Here is a 16,582-nt window from a genome sequence, read left to right as displayed (position 1 = left end):
ACGGGGCCTCCGTTCCCTCCGCGGTGACCCGCAGACCCTAGAGGCCTGGCGGGGGCCGGCCTTGCTGCGGCAGCAGGGAGGGCGGGGCTGGGAGGGCTCTCAGCGAACCGACAACGAGTAGGTCTGCAAATCTTTCTTCAGCACGGTGAGAACGCTCCGTCACGCGTGCGCAGTGGGTGAGGGCGCTCCGTCACGCGTGCGCAGTGGGTGAGGACGCGCCCCCACACGCGTGCGCAGTGGGTGAGACCGTGCCCTACACGCGTGCGCAGTGGGTGAGACCGTGCCCTGCACGCGCATGCTCGGTGTGGTGAGAACCAACAACTTGTGTGCGGGTGAGTCCGCTTTTCTCTGAAAACTACCGAAACGGTCAGTATTTTTCCCGGGGACCTTGTCAAACGAAAGTGAATAAGTAAATTAGAAAAGAGCACAGGCTCGGCCGACCCTCATTTATTAACCAAGAAACAGCCTCTGTCTCCAGGAGCAGAGCCTCGTGGGCTGAGATCAGAGCAGGGAGCTCAGGTCGCCCGCTGCTTCCTGGAAACAATATGCTTTGAAACAAGGCATCTGCCTTTCCAGCTACAATGGGAAGGCTTGCATTATTAAAACCTGCTTAATAATTTAGTCTGAAATAAATTTGCAACACAGAGGAAAGTGCCCCGTGCACCAGCGCAGTAATGAAATGCTGCTGAATTTGAGTTTGGGGGTGTGTGTGTGTGTGTGTGGACGTCCACGCAACCTGATGCCTTGGTGGTCACTGAGCAGGGACTGGAGATGAATGCCAAAGCCAGTGGCCCGGACACGTCTCCTGGACCCCACGGAGTAGAGACTGTACGAGCTGTGTCCCTGCGTGTCCTCCAGGCTGTCTGCAGGGATTTCCTCCACCCAGCACCCACTACGCAGGCTGTCACAGGGCATTGGCTCAGTGCCCTGCCTGGACAGGGCCTGCCCTGGGATTCTGTCTCCCTGCGCACCACCCAGTTCTGAGACCTGGGGGGTCCTCCGTACCCCCTACCCGCATAGCAGCCCAGAGCTGGTGATGGCAGCCCTTTCTGGGAGAGGATCCTGGGCCCAGATCGGAGAAGGGAGCCCAGGTCGCCCAGAGTTTTCTAGAAACATCCCTGTTGGGGTTTTGTGCAGCCCGGATCACAGCCGCCCCCACTGGTCCGAGTGACCTGTCTGTCCTCCACGGGCTGCTCCTGTTGTTTCCCAGAAGCCTCTCTTTTCAGACAGTGGTGCCTATGCAGTGCACTCAGGCTTCCTGTGACTCTGCCCTTGGCCCCCAGCCCTGGACACCCTTCTGCCAACCACGCACACGGCTCTGTTCTGCCTCCCTCAAGAGACTCCCAGATCTGAATGGCTGGCCTAGACTCCCCGTTCCTGAATGTCACCCGAACGGAAGCGCAGGGCGTTCAGCGTCCTGTCCTCCACTTTTCTCAGGTGTCCTGCCAGGAAAGGAAGGCTGATTTCCCCGCGGTCTTGAGCCCTGGTGTGTGCGTGTAGGTCCAGGGCTGGGAGTCAGGCCTGCCCCTGCAGGCTTGCTGGCCTGGCCGTGACCATGATAGGCTCCTGAGCCTGGAAGCTGAACTGTGACCCTGTGCTGTGTCAGTTTCTCATCGGTCCTCTGCTTCGGGGAGCCTGCCGGGAGAGGTGGGGTATGGGTCCAGGTGAGGGTCTAGGCGAGGGCCCAGGAGTGGGTCCAGGTGTGAGTCAGCGTGGGTCCAGGCGTGGGTCCGGGTGTGAGCCCAGGTGTGGGTCCAGGTGTGGGGGGAGGCGCTGAGCTCTCTGTGTATCTGGGCGGCCAGCACGGCTCGGCAGGGACCGTGCTCTTCGAATGATGGAGGTGGCGATTCTGTCGTCCCCCCCAAGTCCGGCTCAGGGGAAGGGGTGGTTTGTTTTTTCCAGCTCTAAGCAGCAACTTCCAAGTGGTGACTCTGGGACCCAGGTTTTCTTCCATTTTAAGGCTCAGCCAGTCCCCAGTGTCTTTGAGATCCTCTGCTGGGTCCCTTCCATCTGCGAGGATGCCCCGCAAACAGCAGGGATTGGGGCTCCCTCCCGAGCAGCTTGGGGCCCAGCCACTGTGGGTGAGGACTGGAGTCATAGGTTAATGAGGAAAATCTGGAGCCCACGGAAGCGGACTTGGGAATGGTGGCAAACCTCCTGACGGCAGTCCACAGAGTGGCCCGGTGGGAACCTGAGCAGAGACCCACAGGGCCCCCCGCAGACAGCCCAGGGCAGGCAGCTGCTGTGTCTCACATGGTGAGGGCTGACGCGCCCCAGGAGGTGCCTGTTGGGGTTACAAGGCGTGTCTGCCAGGGGCACACGGGAGGGGAGAGTTGCTTTTCTGTGGGGACCCAGGGAGGAGGTGGCCCGTCTCCCTCCCAGTAATATGGCCAGAGGGCTCCTGGAGGCAGGGCTGAGTGGTGGGGAGCTCCCCTCGGAGGGACATGAGGTCCTTCCCGGGGCATCTGGCAGCCAGAGTCCCGCTGGGATAGTTGGAGCTGACCCTGCTGTCCCGCGATCGTCATTGTGACTGCACAAAGCCAGTGGCTCCCGGTACAGGGTAGTGGTGGCAGGGACGACCCGCCGGGCCGCTGGAAGCTGGTGCGTTAGCTCGCCGGGACCTCCACCAGCAACTCGGGGCGGGGCTGCAGGGGGGAGGCGAGGCTCTCAGAGGTGTTTGCTCAGCATCGGGTGGTGAGGTTGGAACCAGGGAGCCTCAGGTCCTGGGGGCTGTGCGGGAGGGGGCCTTGGTCCCAACAGCCAGCGTGAGACACGCAGCAGGTGTGTGACCACAGGTGCACAGCTGTCGGAGGGCCCGACCGGGCTGCAGACGAGAGACGGTCGGCCTCCGAGCCTCCCAGCTCCACCTGGACAAGTAAACGGGGAATTCTGGAGGGTCGGGGGGGCCATCCTGGTGTCCGAAGAATCAGAGAACCTGCCCGGGACGGACGGTGTGTCTGCAAGGATGGGGCGAGTCCTCCGAGGAGGGTGTGGTCCTGTAGCCTGTCCGGGGCAGAGGGCACACTGGATGGTGAGAGGGAAGCGGCGGGCACAGTCAGTGCCCGGATCCACTGGGTGTCTGGGGAGATACAGAGGCCTTGTACCCACGTGTGCATGTGCAGGGCTTGGGGTTCTCCAATGGCAGAGGGGAGCCAAGGAGGGATTTCCACCGGGGAGAATCATGGCCAGACGGGTATCCCGGGGCGGATTGAGTATCTTGTGAACATTAGGTCAGAGCAGAGCCAGAGAGCAGGACTGCAGGGGGAGACAGCGGCGACCACGAGCTCGTGCGGGAAGTGGGGTGACCAGGGCAGGGGAGTCTGCAAGCTGGACGTGAGGATGGGGGGAAGAGGGGGCGGGGGCTGGGGGTTCTGTCTTGGACAACGGGACGGATGGAGATCGTGTCGGTGACCTGGGGGGTGCAGGGAAGGGGGGGCTTCGTACGTGACGTGTGTCAGACGCTTGGCGGGAAGAAGATGAGACGATCTCGAGCGAAGGGCGGAGCCCCGGTGGGCTCTGTGGACACCACCAGCAGGAGGACTTCCTGGTTTCCAGCCGCTGTGTGACGCGCACGTAAGTGTTACAAACACGGGCTGTGCCACGTCTTGTTCATCCGTTCACCAGTTAATGGCCGGTTGGCCGTTCCCGTCTTTCGGCCGCTGTGCATAATGCTGCTGTGAACACGGCCGTGAAGTTGTTTGAGCACAAGGGACCGTTATTCAGCCGTAAATAAGAACGACGCTCGGGACACCTGCCACCACACGGCAAACCTGGAAAAATGCTCGGGGCGTGAAGACAGTCACAAGGGCACGCGTGCGTGCGATTCTGTTCCTGTGAAATGTCCGGAACGGGCAAACTCGAGGCGACAGGAGCCGATTCGTGGTCACCAGGGGCTGGGGGCGGGCAGCGGGGGTGACCTCACTGTGCCCGGGCTTCCCCTTCGGGGAGACGGAATGTTGAGGAACTAGACGGCGGTGACGGCCCCAAACGGCGGACGTACCAAGTGTCGCTGATGGTGTGTGTGTTTCACACAATGAGAGCAATCGTGCTGCGGGTCCTGGTTCCTGTGTGTGTGTGGGGGGGGGAGGGGGGCGCTCATGCTGCAGTTGGTTCTGGTGAGTTTGGGTTTTAGGAACGTGCTTCTGGGCGCATCACAGACATGTGACGGGGGCGCGGGTCCCACCCCCACTCTTTACAGAGGCCAGTGTCTGTCTGGGAGCAGGACAGGTCACGTTCAGTTATCTCTGACTCCAGGAAGCCCCCCTCCCGGCGCGGGCAGGCCGGTATCCAGACAGTGACGTGTTGAAACGGGAGCCAGGGGCGCGGGGGGCCGGCCCGCACGCGAGCATCAGGACGCTCAGACTCGCCAGGGCGATGTGACGTTTCCGGGGGCGAAGATCTACCCGTGAGTGTCCTGTGTGTGGACGGACAGCATGGAACGTCGGGGCTCGCGGACACAGAGGCAAAGCGCGTTATTCAGCCCATTAACTGCCAACCCTGCGAGAGGCGGGAAGGGTAGCTGGGTTTTGGGATGCTCAGAGGAGGCTGCCAGCAGAGCAGGCTGTCCGGCCCGGCTGAGGGAGTCACTGGTGGCGCCTCGGCTGGGGGCCCGCGAGGTCCCTCCCCTGGCCCTGCTCTCACCTGTGCCCCTGCATCCAGGTCGCTGCTTCCAGAACCATCCTCCTCTGACAGCCTGCTCCCCTCCTCCCTTCAGTAGACGGGCCCCTCCCACACCCTCGCTGCAGCCTGTTCCTCCTCCTGTCCCTGGATATTTCCAGGACAACGATGTAGGTGCTGCTCACCCCCAGTGTGGTCCTGGCAGCGTTGGGCTCTGGGGACACGGGGACACGCACGGGTCACTCACAAGGCAATCCCGCTTGTACCCGGCATCTGCCCTCTGTCCCTGGCATCACTCTGCCCGCTGATTCCGCAAACCCTTGCTCTCCTCACAGACCTTGACCCGAAGGGCCCTGTCCTCATGCTGCCACCCACCCTGCCGTGGCCTCCACGAGCCCTGCCATGGCCTCCACGAGCCCTGCCGTGGCCCCCGAGTGCACATCCTGGACCATGGTCAATCTTGAGCAACTTCAGTTGAGATTTGCGTGGTGAGTTTGGTCTTTTCATCCATAATCGCAAGGCCCACGTCTGCAGTCACTCACCTCAAATACAACAGACCCGGCATCTTCCCACGGTAGAGGCGTGAACCTCAGCCGACCTTCTAGAAGTTTCCGGCTGATCTCCCACGGGCACCAACATTCTCCGAACGTGACCTTGGGGTTTTCTCCCTGAGCAAGGCCATGCCCAGCGCCGTCCCCCACCTTTGTCCTGCCCACCGGGAGGCCTCGGGCGGGTGTTCCCCAATTGTCACCTCTTCTTGGTGTGGATCTCACCCTTTCTTCTGGGAGGAGAAGGAGGAGGAGAGAGAGGAAGATGCGTCCTGTGCTAGTGACGTGTCAGGTGACACCGGGGCACTTCACCGGCAGGGTGTCCCCCTTGACAGATGGGGCCCCCGAGGCTGACGCCCAGCCCCACCTTCAGCCCCCTGGCACGGATCCACATTTGGCCTCGCGTGGGGTCTGGTGAGCTCAGCGCCCAGTAATCGGCAATCGGTTATCCACCGTGTTGGTTCGTAAAACTACCACAGACGCAGTGGTGAAGGGAGCAAGAAACAAGACGCACTATCTCCGGGGGTCAGAGGTCCGAGTTGGGTCCCTCTGGGCTCAGGTGTCGGGGGGTGGGGGGCGTCTGTCCAGAGGCTCCTGTCTGCAGCTTCTCGGCCCTTCCTCCCCTCCTCCACCCTCGGAGCCGGCCGCCTCCACCCTGGCCCTGCCGGGTGGTCCTCCTCACGAAAGGACCTCACTGGCCTTTGCCCTGTAACCTCGCACTTTCAGAGGCTCTGGTGGGAGGGGCACATCCTGGGCTCTTCTACCGACTAGTTCAGCCCAGCTCCGACAGGTGGGCGAGTTACGAAAAACAACTTTTTTGACGATGTCGTTAGAAATTGTTCCAGTGACGTAGACCCGTGGAGTCCAGGCGGGCAAGTGGAGGGTAATTCACGTTACAGACAGACACGGGACGGGCACAGTCGTGACTTTGCAATATGAAGATGTATTCAATAATTTTGTTTTGTAAATTTAATCATTTCATAAAACACCAAAATCCCCTTCGGCCACTGTCCACAGCACCCTCGTTCCCTTCGCCCACAGAGAACCTAACCACGAGGGTCTGTGCCGCTGCCCCCACCGCCCCCCCCCCCCGACTCCGCTCACGGAGCTGCTTGTTACACCCGCGAGTCCCTGAGCTTCAGACAGAGACCCTAGATTCGAGCACAACCCGTGTCTGATGTCCCCCACGGGCACCCAGCCCCCGTCCTGCTTCCTGTCCTGCCCGTGGAAGGCCGGCCGTCTTCCCAGCCACCCGAGGACCACGTCCTGCTCTTAACCCCCACGCACAAGCCGTGCCGCCCCCCACCTGCACACTGGCGATGCCCTGCGGGGACCTGAGTGCCGGAGCCTGGCTCCGCACAGGGTCCAGCACCTGTACATCCCTCTCTTAACTCCCTGACGCGTGTTCGTCAGTACTTATGGAGCACAGGGTGGTCGGGGCACTGGGGTGTGCAGAGGGAGCAGACCCTGTGTTCGCAGGGATGTCGGGGGGCCTCCCAGAGAAGGTGACGTTTGTGTCTTCAAATGTTTGTGTCAGGAGGTGGGCGTCAGCATCCCAGGCAGAGGCTTGGTCTGGGCAAAGGCCCTGGGGCGGGACTTGCCTGGTGAGAACAGAAGGGAGAGAATGAGAGACACAAGGTCAGATCTCGCAAGACCCCGCAGGTGAGAGACATTCCCTCGCCTGGGGGCGGGGGTGGGGGGGCGGAGGAGGAGGGGTCTGGGTTTCTCGTGACAGGCCCTCTCCCCTGTGTTGTGGAGCCGGGAAGCCCAGACCTTGGAGACGGCCCTGGGGTGAAGGCGCTGGAAACAGTCAGTGCCTGGATTCTGGGTGTTCCTGGAGGCTGAGCCTGGTTTCCCGGTGGACTGGATGTGGGGGAGAGCGGGGGTCCCACGAGACACTGGGACTCTTGGCCCTACCTCTCACTGAAATGGGATTTCTCTCCTGCTCGTCTCTGTCCTGGGGGCGGTGCTGAGGCTCGCACCCAGCTGACTGTAAGAAGCTGTGGCACGTGGCCAGGCTCTGACCTTCCCCGGGCCCCTGGGAACCGGAGTCCGGTGGTTTGGGTCCCTTTTCTGCGCGTGGCCTCCCTTTCCTGGTGTCGGGGAAGCGCCAGCAGTGGGATTTGGTGGGGACACCGCAGGCTGTCCCCTCGTGGGGCGGGGACGGTGAGCCCGCATCAGAACTCGGGTGGTGGATCGCCGACGACACTCCCGGGCGCGTCGAGTCCGCGGCGCGGTGCCCTGGCCGTCCGCCGTCAGGCATCTGGGGCCGAGGCCCAGCCCTGAGCGATGCGGCCCGGCAGGGAGGGGGGCTGGTCAGCACCGAGCTTCCCTCGGACCCCGAGGACCCCACTGCTCGTAGGTTTCACGCACAATTAAACTCCGTTAAGACGTCGCTGCCTTTATGGACACTTTAATTATTCGCTCCTCGTGTTGGAAAGACACAGACATTTGATCGCTGTGTGCGCGGGTCACAGACGTGAGCAGGAGGTGCGTGCGGCTGGGCAGGACCTCTCTTGTTTGTTTCGTCTGACGATTAAAGACCAATTAAGTAAGACGGCTCCTCGAGGAGCCTCTTGCCCGCAGCTCCCCTCATCGAGCGAGGAAACAAAGCCGAGCAAACTCCTTCCACGGGATCCGGGCGTGGCTGAGCTCTGCCCTGGGTGCACGAGCAGACGTGTCCAGCCCGCCAGTCCCACCAGCGTCCCCTGGGGCCGCGTGATCTGGGCTAAGCCCGCAATCAGTGCCTGGCCTTCTGTGCGCCGTTCCTTTTCGTGAGGCTTCCCTCAAGCCTTCTGCGGTGGAAACCCACGCACGCGTTCGCGGAAATGACCCGTACTCACCGTAAAAACACCGCATCACAGAAACGGGCATAGAGAAAAGTTAAACTCTCGGCCGTCCTCTGGGGAGAAAACCGCGGAAGACCACGGGGCGCGTGCACTCTTCCAGATGCAGTGAGTGTGCAAACACACACACACATGCGGGTGACCTGCGTGTGCCTAGTGGCGTAAAGAAGGCGACCACGCTCAGCAGACTGAGCCCCCAGGCGCCCATCTTGGCTTTATTTCGACTGCTGTTACCTGCCGGGAATTCTACCGACTTACGTCCTGTTTTCCACCTGTCGTTTCCTTCCCTTTCTTCTTGTGTTTCCTTCGCTCACGTGTCCCATCTGACCGTGTTAGCGGGGGTGCAGGTGCGGAGGACCATCTCCCGTTGAGTTTCTACCTTATCGGTTTTCGGGTTGTTCCTCTACAAAGACAGTTGGTCCAGCAGATTCCTGCTCCTTCCCCGGTTGTTGTGAATATACATTCTCTTTTTCTTTGCTTTGCTTAGTTTACGTTTTAGGTTTCGAGACAAACGTAACACCTGGATGTATCAGGCCACCCTTACTCCCCGTGTGGCTGGTGACTTCCCTGGATTTGTTGATTTTATTTGGGAATTTGAGAGTTTGACCATTTGTGTTTTCTGTTCTCCTCACACGTAAGCGGGTTTCTACGTTGAAGCCCTCCCCCTGCTGCCCTCTGGGGTCGCGTCGGGGCTTTGTGGCGCCAGCCTGGCCACTCCCTGCAGCCCGTGGGCCCTTCCGTCTGGAGCTCGGGGAGGCCCCGCGCCGCGGCCCTCGTGACCTTGTCCCCCAGCCATAGCCTCCACCCACTCACCACACGCACTGTTGCAGGCTTCAGAGATCACACTTTCCTGAGACAACTCACACGTTCACTGGCTTCTTTTTCGGTGAGTTTTCCTGGTCTCAGCCTCTCCTCGTATGTTCTTACGGGTCCGGCCGTCCTTGTGTTAAGTCCGTCTGTCCTTGCTTCCGTCGGTTACCGTTTCGGTGTCCTGGTGTCGCACTCGTGGACAGTGTGCATTCCTCGTGGGCCCCAGCTGCCCTTGGCGTTTCGGGGCAAGGTCAGAGGGCACCTTCTGGATCAGTCCCTGGCGTCTGGACATCGGTGGGGACACGACCCGCGAGGCAGCGACCACTCCCGACGCTCTCGGTTTCTGCCCTCGTGTCTCCCCCGCAGACTCCTGATAGGCCCCTTCCTCAAGGAGGGGACACGGGACAGGGGACGGGCAGCCAAGGCCCCCTGCTGCTGCCCTGCTGGGACGACAGAGCCCTGGCTGGATTCGTGGTGGATGGAACCCCATGGCTGGCTCTGAAGTCCTTCTTGGACCAGGAGCACACACACCCCCTCCAAGTCAGCACGAAAATGCAGCTGCAGTGAAAGAACAGATGGAAAATACAAGCAGGGGAAGCAAACAGAAAAGAGGGTCAACCTCACGGAGGGTGGCAGGGGCACCTGGAGGCTCGGGTCCTTGAGTGTCTGACTCTTGATCTCACAGTTCGTGGGGTCGAGCCCCGTGTCGGGCTCTGTGCTGACAGCACGGAGCCTGCTTGGGATTCTCTCTCTCTCGCTGCCCCTCCCCCGCTCTCTCTTTCTTTCAAAAATAAACAAACCTAAGAAAAGGGTCAACATCAGGATTAATAAACAATCCTAACAAGAGTCATCAGATCTCTGTGGAACTGGAAATCCTGGAATATCAGAAAATCCAGGGTTGACGAGGGACCAGCCTCTTAATTTGCAGAAAGCCTCTACGCATGAGAGGCCCCGCAAGGGACCCAGAGGCCAATCTGGCTTTATTTTAAAAAAATTATTTTTTTTAACGTTTTATTTATTTTTGAGACAGGGAGAGACAGAGCATGAACAGGGGAGGGTCAGAGAGAGGGAGACACAGAATCTGAAACAGGCTCCAGGCTCTGAGCGGTCAGCACAGAGCCCGACGCGGGGCTCGAACTCACAGACCTCGAGATCATGACCCGAGCCGAAGTCGGATGCTTAACCGATTGAGCCACCTGGGCACCCCTCAATCCGGCTTTAGAAGCCCTGCCTCCCCTCCTCTCTCACCCCTGCCCGGCTCTGAGCCTGCAGACGCTGCCTTAGCTGGTGTGCTTCCCCAGCCTGGGAGGACCCTGCTCCCCCTGCTGGGTGCACCTCCTGTCGGGGGCTGCTCCCATCACGCTGTGCTGGGCTCTTCATCAAGAACGTGCCCTGGCGTCAGTGCCTGGCCGCCGATCTGTTCCTCTCTTTGACAATTTTGGCAATTAGCATTTCCTCCCCCAATGGCCCATTTCAACCAGATGGTCCGTATTTTGGTCTATAAATGGAGATACCTCCCTCCCGTGCCCGTGGATTCCGCCCGTCTTCTCTCCGCCCGGCACCCTGCTCGACGCTGGGACCGACCGTCTTCCCAGAGAAGATTCCGGGACGCCGCCATCGCTGCTCCCGAGCTGTGACTTCTGCTTTCTCTGAGTATTCCTTGGTGTCTTCCTCATTTCCTAGATTCGATGCTCCTTGTGTATCCTTGTGGTTATTTAAAAAATTTTTTTAATGTTTATTTATTTTTGAGAGAGACAGCACAAGTGGGGGAGAGGCAGAGAGAGAGGGAGGCACAGAATCCAAAGCAGGCTCCAGGCTCCGAGCTGTCAGCACAGAGCCTGAAGCGGGGCTCGAACCCACAAACCACGAGATCGTGACCTGAGCCAAAGTTGGGTGCCCAACCGACTGAGCCACCCAGGCGCCCCTCCTTGTGGTTATTTTTAAACAGAACTAGTTATGGAAGCAGCAAAATCTGGCCTGCCTGGAGCTTCCCCCCACGAAGCCCTCGGGGGAGTTATTTTCTTAGCAAATCACGGCTGCAGATTCGATCCCCGCCCCAACCCAGGGCTCGGAGGAAGAGATATATTTTCTTCTCGCCCAGGTTTTTGTCGTTTTCACTTTCAGTTTGTTCATAATGTCCTCTATAGTTATTTTGACATTATCAGGGAACATTTTCCGTGTAATTTCTGATTTTGCAAGTTACTGAACTGTGTCTTGTATACGTGACACGATATATTATCTATTTTTCAAAGTATTTCTAGTGCAATTAAAGCAAATGAATTACTTTTTAATTACATTGTTCTGAACATTTACAATCTCATTTCTGCTTGTTACATCAAACCCAGAAATATATGGGCTACTGTCTCCCATAATCTTGTGTTTGTGTGTGTGTCTCCGTCTTCTTGCATTTATTGGCCTATTAATATTGGAAGTTAAAAATATTGGTGTTTTGTTTCAGGCATGTCCCTTGTAAGTAGCGAACAGGTACACTTTGTTTTGTTACAGTTGGAGCAGATTTTCTTTCTAATGCGTATTAGGTCATTTACATTTTGAAAGACTGTTTTCACTTGTGAGACACAGCATGTGCTTGGATATGTACAGAAGGGTAACAAGATTGTATCTACACTTTGAAACATTAATCATAAAATTAATACCTGTGCAGGGTATCACCCAGCTTGGAAGCATCTGATCGCTTGAAAACCTGTCTCCCACCACACCGCCAGCTCGGCCCCGGAGTTAATGCGTTCTTGAACCTCTTGCTAACCATTGTCTGGGTTTTCTCCACGGTCCTGCTCCCATCAATCCATCCCTAAACATACTTCCTGACCTTGTCTTCCTTGGGTTTTAAATGGAAGAATTTTGTTTATCATTCTTTGACTTGATCCGTGTGCCCAGCATTATTTTTTTTGAGATTCATTCATGTTGAATAGAATGAAGCGTTTTCACTGTCACATAGCATCTCATCGGTAGGCTTGCTACACTCTGATATTCCGCTGTTGTTGACAGACATTTCGGCTGTTCCAGATTTTGTGCCCACGAAATTAGTGTCCAGCCAGGATGGAATCACAGAGACCAGGTTTACTCTCCGGTCTGAAATCACAGACAAGAGCAAGGAACAGACCTGACATATGGGACAACAGTTTTCCAGACGCTGGGAACCAAAGAGGGGCAATCATCACTGAAGGGAGAGACCCGAGGTGGGTCCCAGACAGCTCAGGCGAAGGCCTGGGGAGGGGTTGGGACAGGGGTCCGGTGGAACCTGGCTGCCCCGAGTGGAGCAAAGGGCCAAGGGTCTGGAGAAACCAACCCACACGGCTTCCCAGGACATGGCCCTCAGAGAGGTGAGGCGTGCAGAGATATGCAGGGACTTATCAAACTACGAACGTTGGGACAGCCTCCTGACCAGGTACTAGAAGGTTCTGCTGAGCACGTCGTAAAGCGAAACCCAAAGGATTGAACTTTTCCAAGTAGTTCACCTGCACCTCAGACCAATGCTCAGAAATATTTATAGGAACACAAAAATACCTAGCATCCAACACGATAAAACTCATCGTGCCTGGTTTCCAAACAAGGTGCCCGAGCATGTGAAAAAAAATTGGAAAAAAGCACCTATAATGAGATGAAAAATCAATAACCAAAACAATTTTTTAAATGTTTATTCGTTTTTGGTTTTTGTTTTTTGAGAGAGACAGAGCGCAAGAGAGGGAGGGGCAGAGAGAGAGAGGGAGACAGAATCTGAAGCAGGCTTCAGGCTCTGGGTTGTCAGCACAGAGCCCAGTAGGGGGCTTGAACCCATGAACCGTGAGATTGTGACTTGAGCCAAAGTCAGATGCTCAACGAACTGAGCCACTGAGGCGCCCCCAAAGCAGTGTTTAAAAGGACAAAACCGGAGGGATAGAACTACCTGGTTTCAAGACTTTTATGAACCTCCAGTAACGAAGCTCCATGATGCTGCCTTCAGTATACGCAAATAGGTCAGTGGGACAGAATGGCGTCTCGACATAAAGGTAGAGACGTGGATCCAAGGAGCAGGTGTAGACCTGTACAGAAATAAATAACTGGTGTTAGCCAAAGGTGCAAAGAGAATCCGGTAGATTAAAAACGGTTTTGTCCACGAATGGTGCGTAACCATTGACTACACATCACTGTGCAAAAAAGTGAACTTCCACTCACAGCACGCATCACATGGGAACATCCACCCAGAATGGGTCACAGACTTCTTAAAGGGGAAATCTGAAACTGTAAAACATAGAGATCAACACGGGAGAAGATATTCGTACTTGGGTTGGGCACATATTTCCTAGATGTGAAGCCCAAGCGTGATTGACATAAGAAAGATTCATACAAAAACACTGACTTCTACTTTTGAAATACACCATTAACAGCATGAAAATGTACACGACAGACTGGGAGACGATATTTGCAAATTACCCGCCTCACAGAGAACTCGATTCAGAATATACAAAGAACCGTCAAAAACCAATAAGGAAAGAAGAATGAACCACAAAAAATAGGCAACGAGTGTCCCGGGAATGTCTGTGGACGGCCACTCAGCACAGGGAAGACGCGCCAGGTCATTAGTCGTTAGGGAAATGTGAAGTAAACCCAGAAAACGCACGTTAGAATTGCTAAAACTGAAAACAGAAGGTGACGGGACCAGTAAGTGAGTCCGTCCATTGGATGGAACCCCAGTCGGACGCAGGAAACAACGTGGATGAACCTGAGAGCAATTCCGCCCAGTGGAAGAAGCCAGCCCTGAACAAGTGCTTCCCACGTGGTCCCGTTGACGGGAAACTCGAGGAAACGCAGCCTGATTTCCAGTGCGGGGAGAGGGTCAGCGATCAGCGTGTGCCAGCGCTGGGAGGGGAGCCGCGGCGGGGCGCGTGTAAGGGAGCACCAGGGGGCACTGGGTGTTGGGTGGCAACCAATTTGACAGTAAATTTCATACTAAAACAAAGTAAAATAAAATAAAATCTTAAAAAAATTAAAAAAATGAAGATAATAAAAACAGTAACGAAAAAAGGAGCCCCAGGAAGCGTGTGGGGAGTTTGGATAGGACTCTACCCTCCTCCAGCAGGTGATTTCACAGGAGAGCACAACCTCCCCTTTTGAGTTATGTGCACGTTACGTCGTTTCAGCGACACCTGCAGAAAGCTGGTACAGAATCACGGCTCTCAGGACTCTTGGCTGCACCCCCTCCCCTTCCCCACATCGTCCTCCTGGGAGTGGAGGAGTCGCCTTTTTGCACAATTAAGTTTAATTTCACGTGGCTGCTCTTACAAATTTCCATAAACTTGGTGGTTTAAAACAGCACGAAATTACTCCCCTGCGATCCTGGAGGGCAGGTCTCTCGGGCTGACGAGCTCTGGGTGGCGGAGCCTCTGGGGAGAATCCCTTCCCTCACTTTTTTCCAGCGTCCAGAGCCACCGAGTGTCTTGGTTTGTGGCCCTTTCTGCGTCCGCAGAGCCGGAGACAGCCAGTCGGGCTGGTCACCTCAGGGTCCTGACACTCTTCTGAGTCCCCCTCCACACGAGAGCATCAGTGATGACCCTGCACCTGCCCGGATGACCCGGACACTCTCCCCATTTTAACCTCAGCCGACAACTAAAATCACCTCAACCGTGAACGCTGCCCAAATTGCGGTCCGCCACGTGGCCTGACCGATGCCCTGGGCTTGGGGACGAGCACGTGGACGCACGCGGGGCCATCGTTCTGCAGTCGCACTTTGTGAGGCAGCAGGCACTTCCCAGGGTGGGGGCCGATCCCACGGAGCGAGTGGAAGCTCCCACCACCTTTGCACAGGTTTCACCAGGCTCGTGAGCGTGAGGTGCTGCCTCGTTCCCGCCTTCCTTTGCTTTCCTCCGACAACTGGAAGGAACACATTCTCATAGAACTCATGAGCCGCTCTCGTCTTCTCTGATAGTGTCACGGCAGATGTGTCCACGGACCGTGGCCAGCGTTTCCAGAAGCTTTGTGCCTTTCTCGTCGCTGTCGAGCACACACGTTTAATTTTAACGTTGCCAACTGGGTCAGCTTTCGCGCTTTCCGCGTCTTCGGAGATGTCATCATTCCCCCAAATCGTCAGTGTCTCGAAGACAGTGACCGCTGACTCTGCCTTTCACACGCAAGTCTGATCCGGCAGAGGCGGGTTTTATGTGCGCTGTGTGGTGGAAATTCAATTTTAGTTAAACTTTAGACTCACCTGTTCCCTGTGACAATTTGGATTGAAGTTGTGTCGGGTCAACAGACACTGTTCAGACGACTAACACCTTCGTGCCCCTGAGTCATCCCGTGGGAGCGTGTTATATCGGCCACGTATTCCGTCGTCTTTCAGGGAAGTGACGGTGTCCCCTCCTGTGCACCAGATCCTACATTTATTCGCTGTTTTCTAGGCTGTGGTTATCGCAGCTAACTTAAGACAATCTGTTAAGAATCGCCCCGCCGTGCACACACGATGCCCATTTCCCTTCTTTCTGGTCTGGTTCTCGCTGCACAGGCAGGACCGCCCTGAATGGCTCCCCGGGACCCTGCCGACCACACCTTTGGGAGAGGCCACCTCCACGTGGCCACCATCCACGGGGGAGGCGTGTGGTCCTCCTCACAGGTTGCGTGTGTGCATTTGGCACTGTCTCTGCTTCTTACCGGGTAAAGGAGGCGCCCGCCTAATCCCAGGTGTCGGAGAACTTTTATCACGGATGAACGTTGACCTTTCTAAGGAATTTTCTGCATCTACTGACGTGGCCGGAAGCTCCTTTAACTTCATTTCCTTCATTGCTCAATTCTGTGTGTTCCTTCTCCGATGTAACCGGCCTTCCTTCCTGAGGTAAAGCCCACCTGACCCTGAGTCCTTCTTTCTCTATTCGGTTCGCCGAGGGTTTTGTGTGTGACTCTGCCGTCAGCGTGGGAGGGGCTAGCCCCACGGAGGCGTCGTCTGGTATGGGGGTTCTGGTTCCGCTGGCCTCACCAAACGAGCTTCCATCCTCTGAAAGAGATCACGTGAACTCAGAGCCATCTGTTGTTTTGCTCCTGGAGGGTGCATGCGGGCACAGACATACAGAGCACACAGACGTACGTATGCATTCGCAGACCTTTCTAGTATGTGTAAACTAGGCGATTTTTATACAGCTCTGTGTCGACACCCGACTGCACAGGTAACACCCATTTGGAGCATTTAGGGCGTGTGTTATCACTGTATTCCTGATATCACAGGTGTACCTGGCATACGATATGTGCTGGTTATTACCTGGCGTCCTCACGGTCTACTTTATGCGCACGCGGATTGTATACGTCACTGTCATCACCTTCTTGTCCTTGTGTCCTCCCTTTACGGCTGTCGGAAGCATTCCAGTCCGGCTCATCCCTCAGGTTAACAGTCCCTGGTGACACCAATGCCGGTCTGATGGATGTGGGGTTGCTCTGACCCGCAGAGACGCCTCCCGACTCGCTGGCGCCTGGGCTGGAGCCCCGCCCACCCCCCTGCAGCGCCTCGGGTCCCCCCTGCGTTGTTCTCCAGTCCCTGGATTTGCCAGTGTCTGCTGAGAGCTCTCAGTGTTTCTCGCCGGTGGTCTCCTGTTACTTTGGTTTTAGGATGACAGTGTCCACACGCACTCAGCTGTCTACACCCGCATAGCCACTGTGCCAGGGGGTTCTCATCCAGGAAGAGGAAGCTACAAATATATGCATCGTTGTTCCAGAAACGTCTCCCAAATCCCCTTCTCTTGAACAGCAGGCCACACAGCCGATGCTCCCATGCCCCTGCTG

The 16,582-nt window shown here is 56.7% G+C and overlaps 1 long non-coding RNA gene across 1 annotated transcript; it reads left to right on the top strand.

Moving 5' to 3' along the window:
- Positions 1 to 279: 279 nt before the first annotated feature.
- On the top strand, positions 280 to 6,100 carry LOC122240174. Its single transcript, XR_006219536.1, has 3 exons — positions 280 to 332; positions 4,255 to 4,405; positions 4,953 to 6,100. It is a non-coding gene; the product is annotated as an uncharacterized LOC122240174 (long non-coding RNA).
- The last annotated feature ends 10,482 nt before the right edge of the window (positions 6,101 to 16,582 follow it).

Source organism: Panthera tigris, chromosome B4 (genome assembly GCF_018350195.1).
Source record: "Panthera tigris isolate Pti1 chromosome B4, P.tigris_Pti1_mat1.1, whole genome shotgun sequence".
Lineage (NCBI taxonomy): Eukaryota > Metazoa > Chordata > Mammalia > Carnivora > Felidae > Panthera > Panthera tigris.
This window is presented reverse-complemented; position numbering and strand designations above follow the sequence as displayed.